The 13953-nt window shown below is 44.2% G+C and overlaps 1 pseudogene; it reads right to left on the bottom strand.

Moving 5' to 3' along the window:
• Positions 1 to 1663: 1663 nt before the first annotated feature.
• Positions 1664 to 3087, bottom strand: LOC114888429 (annotated as a pseudogene).
• Between the last annotated feature and the right edge of the window lie 10866 nt (positions 3088 to 13953).

The following is a 13953-nucleotide window of genomic DNA, read 5'->3' as shown; positions in this document are numbered from 1 at the left end:
GGCTGCTCCACCCTGATAGCAGAGAAAGAACAGCCTTCTCAGAGCCCTCCCTCCAGACCTGGCAACGGATGCAGGAACCTGCCAGGCAGGGAACCCCACACACCGAAAGGTGGGGTGCTGGCACGGGACTATAAAAGGTCAGGAGACATTCTGGATGGTCTGGACTAAAGACATGTCCATCCAGGAGGGAGTCTCCCCCTAGTATCCCTGGGGCAGAACCAACCCCCAGTATCCGAGGATGTAACCATATTTGGAGATAAGGTCTTTAACAGGGCAAGGTCTGGAGATAAGGTCTTTAACAGGGCAAGGTCTTTAACAGTGATTGAGTTAAAACGAGGCTGTTAGGGTGGGTCCTAACCTGATTGGACAGCGTCCTTATAAGAATAGAGCCAGGGGTGTGTGCTCACAGCCGAAAAGACCATGTGAGGACACGGAGGGAAGAGAGCCATCTGCAAGCTGAGAGAGGTGTCAGGAGAAACCAGCCCTGCTGGCACCTTGATCTTGGATTTCCAGCCTCCAGAACTGTGAGAAATAAGTTTCTGTTGTTTAAGTCGCGCAGTCTGTGATACTTTGTTAGGACATCCCCAGCAAACTAACTGGGTGCTGAAGAAAACCACACCCACAGCACCCATTAAAGGGGGGTTGTTTTCTTGCCAGTACCAACATGGAAAGAATCATGTGGCTTCTCACTTTAACACCAGGGGAATTGCTTAGTTTCTGCCTCCTTAACTGTCCAGGGCACATTGTAAGAGCCATCTGGACACTGTAATCACTTCTGGGAGATTCTAAAAGACTTCCTTCAACTTATCCCAGTAATCTGCAACATCCCTGTTAAGGATTAAATTATGCCCCCCCCCCCGAATATGTTGGAGTCCTAACCCCCGTACCTCAGCAAGTGACTTTATTTGGAAATAGGGTATTTTTTTTGTTTTAATGGTAATTTATTTGTCATTGTAATTTATGACAAACCAAAGTACAATTTATTCTGAATGTTTTCCAGAAGTCTTTCTTCCAAAAAGAAAAACAAAGAGCATTTAGTATTATAAAGAATTATATTTAAAGGCAACCAATGTAAAATCCATTGACCTCTTGAGGGTACCTGAAATATAATTAAACTACAATCATCAAGGCTTTTACAATTCATAATTCTAAACAAGAGTATTATTTATAAAGAAGTGCAAATTGACTTCTACTTTCAACTTTAGTTAAATGAAGACACTCAGTATTCTTCCTGAATAATAGTTTTTCACATTCATGCTTTCATCTATTAACAATCATTTTGTAATGAAACAGTCTTCATCTACTCTTATCCCAGCTCTTGTGATGATTTCTAAATGTAGGAAGGCCTGTGAAACATAAGGTGCTACACTTAGCCTGGTTGGCCTCAGTACCATGAATTTTTCTTCTGCTGAAGTTTTAAGTGAATATATGTTACAACCCAGTTCTTTTGAGATAAAGCTTCAGCTGCTGTCAGGAACCATAAACGTTACTCTGGAACAGTTACTCTTCTGTTTGAACTTCATTACTACAGAGGAAAAATGTTCCACCATGGTTTTGATGTTTTGGAATGTCTTAACTTCTGGGTCTCAAAGCTCGACAGGGTCTACCTTCTAGAGAATTGGCACCCATAATGCCACTAGTGAGCTGGTCATCTACTTCCACCTCAATAGTCACTGTGACTTTGAGCTCCTTTGTAGTGATATACATCAGTGTCTTCATAAATAGCTTCTGTGGTGACAGCAGGAGCTAATGGATCAAACTCCATTACCTCGTAGTAATTGGATGGCTGAAAATCATTCTTTGTCATCGCTGGTTGATTGCTGGGCAAGGATGGTGGTCTCTGCTTTGTTGGTGTCGCTGGAATGGTCTGTAGACTAGCTGGCTGTAGCAATACTGAATTTGAATATTCCAGAGAACTCTCATATGTATGACCTGAGGCAAGGTTTTGGCTGGTCCTTTGGGCAAACGTGTGTTTCTGTATTTTCCGAGGCTAGCAAATCCACCTGTGGATGAAGACTGGGTTTCAAGTTGTTTGTTACAACAGGACTTGGAGAGATGAAATTTAAGTCTGAAAGCTGAGCATTCAGGGTGCTGTATTCTCCCAGAGTGGCCCTATGCGTTGGAGGGCTGGGACTTAGGTCAAGGAGATCAGAGGATGGGGCAGAAGGTTCACTGCTAGTATTGGCATCTTCCCCCTGGTTCTTATTTTGCTCCAAAATCCTTTGTTGGTTTCGAGTAAACCTCTCATATCCAAGGGTGGTGTTACTAAAATCCTCATTCACTTGAATTAGCTCAACAGTGACATCTTCATTCTCCACCACCACGAGCAGGTCCATGATCCTCTCTTGCATCTCCCAACCCGTCTTATAAAGTTTCTGCAGAAGCTCTTTGTCTTCACGGTTTTTAGACCCAGCAATATTCTCCATCAGTATGGCAGACATCACTCTCACATTCATTTACACCATATCCAATTCACTGTGCAGTTTTCCAGTCTGTTCTGGAACCAGTGTAATACTGGAGTTCTTGGGAACTACAGAAGAAAGAGCTGGTGCAGTAGGAACAGATGGTGGTGGATTCGGTGAGATCTGAGCAGTCTCTTGTCTGGCTGTTTCAGCATCTGATGGAGGAAACTGAACATCTTTCTTAAGGAGATCCATCTTCCTTACACTTCTTTCACTTTACTTACATCCATACCTCCTGGGAAACCCTGCAACCACATCTTAATGAAATTCAAAATTCTATTCTGAATGTCTCTTGGCAAAGTATATCTGGGATTCAGCAGCTTAACTAGACTATCTTTAACAAATTCCTTCTTCACAATCAGAGACTGGAAACTTGGACCACAGTTCTGTATGCATATGTCAATAAGTGACAAGGTAAGTTGGATTTATGATTGTAGTTTTTGGAAATCCTTTTCTTCAAAGCTTTTATTGCATCTTTTGGCCCATCGTGAACAGTGTTAATTATGTCACAGATGTGCATAAACTGGCCCCAGTGTTCAGTCTGAAGTCCAGCAACTGTAGCATTTTCTATGTGCTGGCCCATGGAGGTTGCAAACGGGTTCCGGTGACTCTTCCCGAGCGCCATGGTAGCGCAGGGAGCCAGCCCAGGCCTCCGCCACTTTTCCCAACCGGAAATAGGGTCTTTACAGAGGTAATCAAGTTAAGATGAGGTCATTGGGGTTGGTCCTAGTCCAACATGACTGGTGTTCTTATAAAAAGGGGAAGTTCGGACATAGACACACACAGGTAGAACGCCATGTGAAGATGCAGGCAGAGATCTGGGTGATGTTTCTTTAAGCCAAGGAATGGCAACAATTGCAGGCCGAACACCAGAAGCTGGGAGAGAGGCATGCACAGATTCTCCCTCACAGCTCTCAGAAGGAACCAATGTAAAATGGTTGTTGCTGTTGTTGCTTTGATCTCAGACTCCTGGCCTCCAGAACTGTGAGACAATACATTTTCATTGTTTACGCCATGCAGTGCGGGGTACTTTGTTATGGCAGCCCCAGGAAACAAATACAGTCCCAATTCAAAGTGTTTCTGTTCTCAGCTCCTGGAATCGTGTGTGGGGATTGAAAATTTGGCATATTTGGTCTACAAGGGTCTGGCTGCCCAAGACAGAGCCTAAGATGGCAGCCACAGTGTTTTGGGTTTTTAGCTTTTGGGTGGTATAATTGACGAATTAAAATTGTACATATCTAAGGTATACAACCTGATGTTTTGATACACGTATACACTGTGAAATGATCACCACAATCAAGTTAATGGACACCACCTCGCATAGTCACCTTTTGTACGTGTGTGGCGAGAACACTTAAGATCTACCCTCGTAGCATATTTCAAGTGTACAATATAGTATTGTCAACTGTAGTCGCCGTGCTGTACATAGCTCTCCAGAATTCGTTCATCTCGACAGACTGAAACTTTGTACCCTTTGATAAACACCTCCCTTTTCCCCCACCCCCAGCCCCTGGCAACCCTCATTCTGTTCTGAGCCACAGAGGCTTGTAACCTCATCTTGGAAGTGATATAAAGTCACTTCTTTGTATCTATGGATAACAGTGTGTGAGGGGATTACTCAGGGTGTGAATCCCAGACAGGGGGATAATATGGGCCGTCTTGGGAGCTGCCTACCTCTGACCTTGGCAGGCCTTCCACTGACTGACTCTGGGCAAGGCTGTGACCTTTATGGGTCTTCCTAGTTGGCTTTTATCTGCATAATGACAAATAAGGATTGCAAGGTGATGGACTATTCAAGTGGCTACATATGTTGTCCCATTTAATTGGTACATCAGTTTCCCAAGGCAGGGATTCTGTTTCCATCTTCATGAATGGGGAACTGCTGGCTAATATTCAGGAGGTCTTGAGCTCAGGGTGGCCTCTTCCTCTGAGCTGCCATGTTTTTAATGAATGAACAGAGAGAGTTGGACTCCGGAGCCCCTTCCAGCTCTAGTCTCCAGGAAGCCTTGGGCTCTGAGGAAAGGCTTTCACCCTGATGATGGGGGGCCTGGATTCTGGAGCCCCTGCTCTTCCTGCGGCGGGGAGCAGCTCCACCTCCCTGGGCCCGGGGTGCCTCAGGCACGCACTGCTATCCTTTGGGGAGACTCTGTTTCTGAACAGAGGTGGGCTGTTGTGTCTGTTTCTCTGGCTAGACCGCAGGGATCACCCCTGACCTGACCGTGGGGGCCCCTGGTGCTGCTGGGCCAGCTGGCTGTGACACATGCGAAGCCAGGTCACGAGCTGTCATTCATTTCACCTTTCTTTCCAAACATTTATTTCTGCTATTTTGAGGAGAAGGTTCTAGACCAAACAAGGCCATAGCTTGTGGCCATTTGTTGCAGGTCTGGGACACCTCCTGACCACAGCGGGCTGGTCGGCAGAGGTCTCCTTCCTCCAGAGGCCCTGGGCGCCCGCACCGAGGGTCTCATTTCCTCTGTCCCTCGGTGGTTACATTTTGGGACTCTCTTGATTTCTTTTCAAGATCCACCCCGTCCACTCCTTGGTGACCAGAGCGGGCAGGGGCTGGAGCTGGCCTGCAGGGCACGTCTGCTCCCATGACCAGGCCGCCAGGCCCCCGTTACTCCCACCGGCAACCACGGAGCCACGTCAGCATCCCTTCCGAGCAGCGTTTGGATGGTTTTCTGTTTTGACACGACTGCTGAGTGCCCTCCCTCCTCTCCCTCTTCTGTCTTTCTCCCTCCTGGCCCTGCTTATTATTATCAGGAGAAAACAGGTCCACATTTAAACTTCAAAGGCAAGTGGGAAACCCATGTTTCGAGACACTGCCGAGGCCTAGGCTTCAAGAGAGCTCTGTCACCCCCTCTTCCCACAGCCATGGGGAGCCTGTGCTCAAGGTCAAGGTGAAGCCCAGTCTGTGACCCACCTGAGGAATTCTGGAATGTCATGGGGCTGACAGGACTCTCAAGAGCACCCCTGGCTCGGCGGGAGGCCTGAGGAAGGGGTTTTGGAGGGCATGGGGCTGAGTTCCTTGTATGAGGGTACTGCACCCATGAAAAGGGGACGGGCCCAGACAGGCAGGTTGAAAAGCTTCAGGGCCTGGGGCTTTTCACTCCACAGGTGCGTTCAAATGTTGGCAAAGCAACTGATCATCAGCCAGTGTTAAGTGTTATAGTGCAGCCAAGCCAACCAGTGGGGCCTCCCTGAGCTGATCACCAGCAGGCGCTGAATCACTGTCCTCCTGTCTTTTATCCAGTGAATTAGGGAGCCCCTAGGACTGGTCCTGTTCTGCCTTACCCCACAGTAACTGGAAGGCAAACTTCCTATTCCCCAAATGAGTCCTAATGTATTGTTTTTACTCCTGCCCTTTGAGTACATTCACTCAGTCTTTTGCTTTCCCTTATTTAATAGGGTGTGAGCTGTGGAGGGAAATCGTTGTGGCCTTTATCCTGTGATGCTAAATGGTCCTTTCAGCCTCCACCTCACGTATGAAGGCCACCTGGCGGGAAGGCAGTGCAGCAAAACCAAAAAGAGCTTGAGTCTGGTAGCAGACAGGCCCACTCCACCACCAGCTGTGGCACTTTGAGCAAAAATATTTGAAACTTTTTGCTTACCTCTAAAATTGGGACAATAATCTCTGTTTTGCAGACTTATGGTGAGGGAGACCATGCGCGTAAAACGCCTAGCATGTAGTAAATGTTCAATTGAACATTTTTCTCTTTCTGGCTTCCCCTCGAACCCATCCACCCAGGTGGGGCGAGGAAGGCTCGTAGCCCAGAGATCACATGAGAGATGACAAGTGTAGACAGATATCCGTGCAACTCCTGTTCTCGTGCTCCTGCTGCAATTGAATTCCACAGTCCCAGCCCACACCCTGGGAGGCTCGGGACACCCGAGAGGGAGCTTCTCTGAAAAATAAAGTTGCCACTTGCCTGCTACCCCAGGTTACACTGGATCACCACATAATGAAATGATTTTCCTTCCCCCTTTTATTTCCTCTCTTTCTTTCTTTCTGAGACAAATGGAAAAATAATTTGATCCCCTTGAATCTTTTCACCCTGGGTATTTCCCCCTTCACACCCGAGTGCCGCCCCTGGATAAACGGGAACACATGTGCTGAAAGGCCAGCCTTCACCCTCCTGACTCAGGGCCGTCCTTCTCTTGGGACACGGGTTTCCTTTCAAACCTCAGAATAAATTCATCACAGCAGGAAGAACATTGTTTTTCTTCAAAACTTGAAGGAAAAAAAAAAAGCAAATCCCATATCACAATTATTCCATTTCAGAGGGAAAATGTTGCCCTTTAATCTCAAAGTTTCTTCTCTCCTGAAGGCTGTGGCCGAGGTGACTCGCAGACTCAATACAGCTGCTTTATTTTGCAGAATCTGCACTGATTCATTGCTTCGGGGATCCAAAGGGTGACACATACATATTTTGAATATTACCCTGGGTGTAGATCTGCATCGTGGCTTGACTTAAAACCCTTCTGCTTCTTGAGGTGTTCACACGTGGATGCTTTCAGTGGCGTTTTTACTTAAAAAATAATCCTCAGTACAGTTCTTCCATTTGAAAGTTGAACTTTCTGAAAAATATGCTGTGAACCTTAGTATGTTTTTTTGTTTGTTTGTCCTTTTGTTTGTTTTTTTACTGTGGCTCCTCTGACATCCTAGCCCATCAGAGAAAAACCCCGTTTTCTTTAATGAAAACACACAATGACAAATGCCCAATGCCGTGGACATTAAGCTCTTCGGTTTGACCATCTTCTGTAGCACACATCAGAGAAGCAGGATGTCTTCTTGAACTGAAACGTTGGCTCAAGAATTCCTGTAAACTTCCTTACACTTCATTTTAAGAAAAACTCCCTGACCCTGAGCATACTTCTCCTTTGCTGCCAGGCGTCTTTCTGTTTATGTAGACTTTGTTTACATGTGCCCCCTGTTAATAAAAATCTGTATTTAACAGATGCACTCAAGCACCTTGGAAACTAATTTTCTTTCAAACTCAAGCACTTTCTGGGAAGGAATAAAAGGAGCGGAGAGTTGGGTTGGCAGCTCTCCATCGCGTGACCATTTATCGTCAAGGAATGTAGCAGAAGACGGCTCCTGCTATTTCCTTTTGATTTTGGTGTGTAAATCTGCTCTCACCTAAAGCTTGACCATATGATGGTGCAGACACACATTAAACTGATTATTTCTGTCTGAGCTGTGCGTAGAATGTGCACTCTAAATTGCACATAAAAATGTTCCCCAAAATAGTACCACCTGCCTGCAGAAGTATCATTTTCTTTCCCAAAGACAGACCCAAATGTGTTTCTGGCATTCTGCTGCCTCTGGCTGATGAGGTTGTCGCCCTGTCCATGCTGGGTGCAAGCCTGGCCTGGGGCTTCCTTCCCAATGAAGGCAGGGACTCCAGGGGTCTCCCCAGAAGTGCCTTGGACTCTTGCTCAGAAGACTGTCTCAGGTATTTAGGGAGCAGCTCCTCGCTATCAAAGGGGTAAGAGAGGAAAGTGAGTGGGGGTGGGGTGGGAGGAGCTGGAATAAAGAGAGCAGAGAACAAAGGAGCAGAAGGAGGTGAAAGTACAACGCAAACCATCACAACCCAAGAAAAAGCTCTCCCAGAACAGGAGAGAGATAAACAAACCCAGGGAAGAAGAAAGAGAAAGGAATGTAAAACTAAAAAACGAGAACTGTTTCAGTTTTTAGAAGGCACAATGAAAACTAAGCCCAGAAAGGCAAGATCAGATTATTGTGATTTCTCCTGATTAACGAGAGAAGTTGAATATCCTATTATCTTTCAAACATCTGCCATGCCCTCCCCAATTCAAAGAAGGGAAGGGCGTTTGGAAGGAGAAAGAAAGGTGTTTTGCCCATATAGGGGCACACTGAGAGCTTTTATTCTCGAAAGAGCTCTTCCCTGACTTACTAACTTCTTTGCCCGGAGAAAAGGGAGTTTTCATCCTTTTGAGGTGAAACCGCATCCCGTCTTTGGGAGCCACGCTTGCAAATGCTCCATTTCCTAATTATCCGGGGCTGTGCAGAGGGTACCACACAAAGACCTGAAAATCCTCAGAATTTTCATGGTCATTTTAAGCTCTGGTTACAGACCTTTTGAATCTAAACATGGAAGATAGTCGAATGTCTTAGCAGTAAGGGTAGAAGTTTTCAGGACCATAGCTTGTCCATCAGTGTCTTTGGCAGCTTGGAAGGCTGAAGGCTGGGCTGCCTGCTCACAGGCTTTGGGGTTGTCTCCATCCCTAACAGCCTGGGGCCCTTCATCCTCCTCCTGACTGTGCTTTGTGCTCCTATGTTCATGTTAGCCAAGTTCCTCAGAAATAATCTCTGTCCCTGTCTCCACGTCCTCACCTCGTGCTCCCACGCGGGCCTCTGTAAGTGAACTTCCCTGAGCTGCACCGTGCTATTCCCCCTGCCCTGGTAGTTTATGCATGACCACTGACCACCAAAGGCAGTGGGTTCTTTTCAGTCCATCGCTTGTCCTCTCTGTGGTGCCTGATGACCTTGACTCTTCCTTCTAGAATCTCCTTGCACGCTGAGCTTCACCACACACTCTTTCCTACTCCCTTCTGCCTGTCGTGACTGCTGATTCTCCCCCTCCCATGCAGACCCCTGATCCTTAGTCCATCCTCAGGGTGTGGCATCTCCCTCAAGGTCTCAGATGAGCCATCCAGACTGGGCCCCAGCCACATGTTAGCCCTCTGCATTCTGCTGCCACACCCCCAGCTCCTGCGGGGAAATATTCTTGCCAAGGTCTCTGCAGTAGGCTGAGTGTTAGCCCCCAAAGATATCCACATCCTAATCCCTGGAACCCGTGGGTGTGACCTCACATGGCAAAAGGGACTTTGCAGATGTGATTAAGTTAAGGATCTTGGGATGGGGAGCTTATCCTGGATTATATCTAGGTGGACCCTGGATGTCATCGCATGTGTCCTCGTAAGAGCAAGGCAGAGGAAAATTTGACACAGAAGAAGGAAAAGCAATGTGAAGGTGGAAGCCGAGATGAGAGTGATCAATTTCACCACCAGCCAAGGAACATCAGCAGCCTCTAGAAACTGGAGGAAGCAGCTCCCCACCCCCAGCCCCAGAGATTTTCCCCTTAGAGCCTCCAGAGGACGCAGCCCGCTGATACCCTGACTTGACCCCAGTGAGACTCATTTCAGACCTCTGGCCTCCAGAACTTTAAGAAAATAAATGTGTATTGTTTTAAGGCACCAAGTTCGTGGCAATTTGTTACAGCAGCTACAGGAAACTAATAAAACAGTCTCCAAGAGCTCCACTGACAGATCTGTTGGACATCTTTCAGTCTCCATGTCTCCTGGCAGAAGTATTTGGTAACACTGGTCTTTCGCTCTGGAACCTCCTCTTCCTTTGACTCCCATTTACCCAGCTTTCAACAGCCAATCAAGAGCCAGGTTCTGGGGATTCCACCCACCAAGCAGATTCAGCCTCAGTTCAGGCTCTCACTGTCTCTTGCCTGCATCCCTCTGTGTCCTACCTGGACCATTTCTAGTCTTATATTAACATCCAATCGCCCCGACAACTCGCTGCAGCTGACTTGTCCATTTCATATGGTTCAACCCAATAGATATGGTTGAAATGATACCGGTGGAAAAAAAAATTATTGGATGTAAATATTTTAAAATACTGCTAAATGCATGTAAGCTTGTTTCAACCTTTTCTCCAGGGTCTCTGAAACTCCAGGGACCTGGCTGTGTGGGAGACACCCCCTTGCTCCTTCTCTTTCTCCCTGCCCAGTCCTTCCCGTTACAGGCTCTGATTCCCTTTGGCTTCTTAGTTCTCTAGTCAAATTGTTTTCCTTGAAGTTGCCGCAGCCCAGACTTAGTTTACCTCAGTTCTTCTTTGACAGAAATTTTCTCAAGTCTCTCCTGGAGGCCAGCGTGAGGCTCCTCCATCCTCAATAAAAGGACTTTCAGGTCCTAAAAACTGGATCTTCAGACCCTTCAGTTCGATCTCATTAGCATGGTGAAGAAACTCCCCATCTTAGCCCTCCCTGTGGTAATGCATTTAAAGCCCACATTTCATTTTTTTTGGTCTTTTTGTCTTATTTTTTCACTTTTAAATTTTATATTAATTTTTATTGGAGTATAGCTTCTTTGCAATGTTATGTTAGTTTCTGCTGTACAACGAAGTGAATCAGTGATACGTATACATAGATCTACTCTTTTTAGATCTCCTTCCCATTTAGGTCACCACAGATCATTGAGTAGAGTTCCCTGTGCTAAACAGTAGGTTCTCATTAGTTATCTATTTATTGACATATATACACATTTCATTTTAACTCTTTCCCCTAGAGTAAACCCCTCAATTCTCTGAGGTTGAATTGGGGGCTGAGCATTGCTATTGTTCTAGATACAAAACTTGGCCTTTGAATTTTCCTTTCCAATATTAGATTTTTTTAAAATCTACAAAAAAACTAAGGAGACTATAACATCCCTGGGCAAAATTTCTCTTTGCAAGTTCACAACAAATCTTTGTAACTCTTTCCATTTGTATCACTTTCTTTCCCCAGTCTCCCCCCCGTCTCCCAGTGCCCAGTCCTCCCACAACTCCCCACAGCCTTCAGGATGTCCGCACTGCTATTGGTCCCATCCCCTTCCCCACACATTGTATTCCAGAAACACTCAGCCACATGTAGTTGCCAGAAATAGTAAACTCCACACCTTGATTTTCATGCTTCCCTGCTTCTCAAATACATTCTTTCTCTCATTGAACCAAGGACACCAGAGACACATATGCTTAAAAAAATTTTTTGATAATTTTTAACTCTTCATTTTGTAATAATTTCACACATAAAAAAGTTGGGAAAATGGTACAAAGAAGTCCCCAAATGTTAACATCTTCCATAAACTCTGCAATTATCAAAATCAGAAAAATAACACTGATTCCATGTTATTATCTAATCTACATACCTACTTCAGATTTCAGTGATTATCCCACTGATGTCATTTTTGGGTTAATTTCCAATCTACTATTGTACGTTGCATTTAGTTGTTATGTCAATTTACTGTTAATTCCATGTTATTATCTAATCTACAGGCCTACTTCAGATTTCAATAATTGTCCCACTGATGTCATTTCTGGGTTACAGTTTCCAATCTACTATTATACGTTGCATTTAGTTGTTATGTCAGTTTACTGTGGACCACTTTTTTCTGGCTTCCTTTATCTTTCATGGCCTTCGCACTTTTGAAGAGCACTGGCAAATTGTTTTATGTAGTCATTCTCAATTTAGGTATGTCTGATGTTACTTCATCATTAAGTTAGTTATGCATTTTTGGCAAGACTGCCACAGAATTACTCCAGTACCAAAACCAGCCAAAGATATCACAAGTTGAAAAAAAAAAAACACAGACTAATATTACTTATGAATAAAGATGCAAAAATCCTAACAAAGTATTAGTAAACCAAATCCAGAAACATATATAATTATACACCGTGACTAAGTGGGATTTATTCTAAGAATGCAAGGTTGGCTCAACATATAAAAATCAATTTATGTAATAAACCATAGAATAAAGAACAGAAAACACATAATCATTTTGACAGACATAAACAAAACATTTGACAAAATCCAACACTCTTTCATCATAAAAATCATATACAAAAACCAGCTGCATTTCTATACACCAGCGGTGGACAATCTGAAAATGAAATTAAGAAAACAATTTCACTTACGATAGCGTACTTAGGTATACGTTTAATGAGATGGTACAATACATATACACTGAAAACTGCAAAACATTGTTGAAAAAAATTAAAGAATATTTAAATAAATGGAAGGACATGTTTATGGATTAGAAGGCTTGACATCATTAAGATGGTAACATTCTCTAAACTGATGTACAGTTTCAATGCAATATCTACTGAATCCCTCATGGTTTATTTTTTTTTTAAGACTTTATTTTTTAGAGAAGCTTTAGATTCACAGCAAAATTGAGGTGAAGGTACAGAAATTTTCTATATATTCTCTGCCCTTCCCACCCCCCATATATAGCCTCTTACATTGTCAACATTCCTCACCAGAGCAGTACCTTTGTTATAACTGATGACCCTACATTGACGCATCATAATCACTCAGTCTGCAGTTTACATTATAATGCAGGCTTGGTGTTGTACATTCTGTGGGTTCGGACAAATGTATAATGACATGTATCCACCATTATAATATCATACAGAGTATTTCCACTGCCCTAAAAATCCTCTGTGCTCTACCTATTCATGCCTTCCCACCCCTACTCCTCCAACCCCTGGCAATCACTGATCTTTTTACTGTCTGCATAGTTTTGCCTTTTCCATAATGTCATATAGTATGAAGCCTTTTCAGATTGGCTTCTTTCACTTAGTAATACACATTTAAGGTCCCTCCGAGTCTTTTTATTGCTTGACAGATCATTTCTTTTTAACACTGAATAATATTGCATTGTCTGAGTATATGACAGCTTATTTATTCATTCATCTGCTGAAGGATACTTTGGTTCTTCCAGGTTTTGGCCATTCTTAATAACGTTGCTATAAACATCCTTATGCAGGTTTTTGTGTAGATACAGGTTTTCAACTCCTGTGGGTACATATCAAGGAGTACAGTTGCTGGATCATATGGTAAGAGTATGTATAGTTTTGTAAGAAACTGTCCTCCAAAGTGGCTGTACCAATTTGCATTCACACCAGCAATGAATGAGAGTTCCTGTTGCTCCACCTCCTTGCCAGCATTTGGTGTTGTCAGTGTTCTGGATTATGGTCATTCTAACAGATGCATAGTAGTATCTCATTGTTTTAATTTGCATTTTCCTGATGACAATAGGAAGTGAAGCATCTTTTCCTATGCTTTTTTGCCATCTGTATACCTTCTTTGGTGAGGTGTCTGTTTAGGTCTGTGGCTCATTTTTTCAATTGGGTTATTTGCTCTTTTATTGTTGAGTTTTAAGAGTTCTTCAGATATTTTGGATAAAAGTCCTTTATTAGATGTGTCTTTTGCAAATATTTTCTCCCAGTCTGTGCTTGTCTTCTCATTCTCTTGACATTTGTTTTTAGCAAATCAGAAGTGTTTAATTTTTTTTTTTTTAGATGTTGCGGGTAGGAGTTTATTTATTTATTTACTTATTTTGGCTGTGTTGGGTCTTCGTTTCTGTGCGAGGGCTTTCTCTAGTTGTGGTGAGCAGGGGCCAGTCTTCATTGCGGTGTGCGGGCCTCTCACTATCGCGGCCTCTCTTGTCACGGAGCACAGGCTCCAGACGCGCAGGCTCAGTAGTTGTGGCTCACGGGCCTAGTTGCTCCACGGCATGTGGGATCCTCCCAGACCAGGGCTCAAACCCGTGTCCCCTGCATTAGCAGGCAGATTCTCAACCACTGTGCCACCAGGGAAGCCCAGAAATGTTTAATTTTAATGAAGTCTAGCTTATCAGTTATTTCATGGATCATGCCTTTGGTGTTGTATCTAGAAAGTCATTAAAATATTCAGGG

The sequence above is a fragment of the Monodon monoceros genome, unplaced genomic scaffold (genome assembly GCF_005190385.1).
Source record: "Monodon monoceros isolate NGI ecotype Baffin Bay Population unplaced genomic scaffold, NGI_Narwhal_1 Super_Scaffold_8, whole genome shotgun sequence".
Taxonomy (NCBI): domain Eukaryota; kingdom Metazoa; phylum Chordata; class Mammalia; order Artiodactyla; family Monodontidae; genus Monodon; species Monodon monoceros.
Note: the sequence above shows the minus strand (reverse complement) of the source record. Positions and strands in the feature narration are given on the sequence as shown.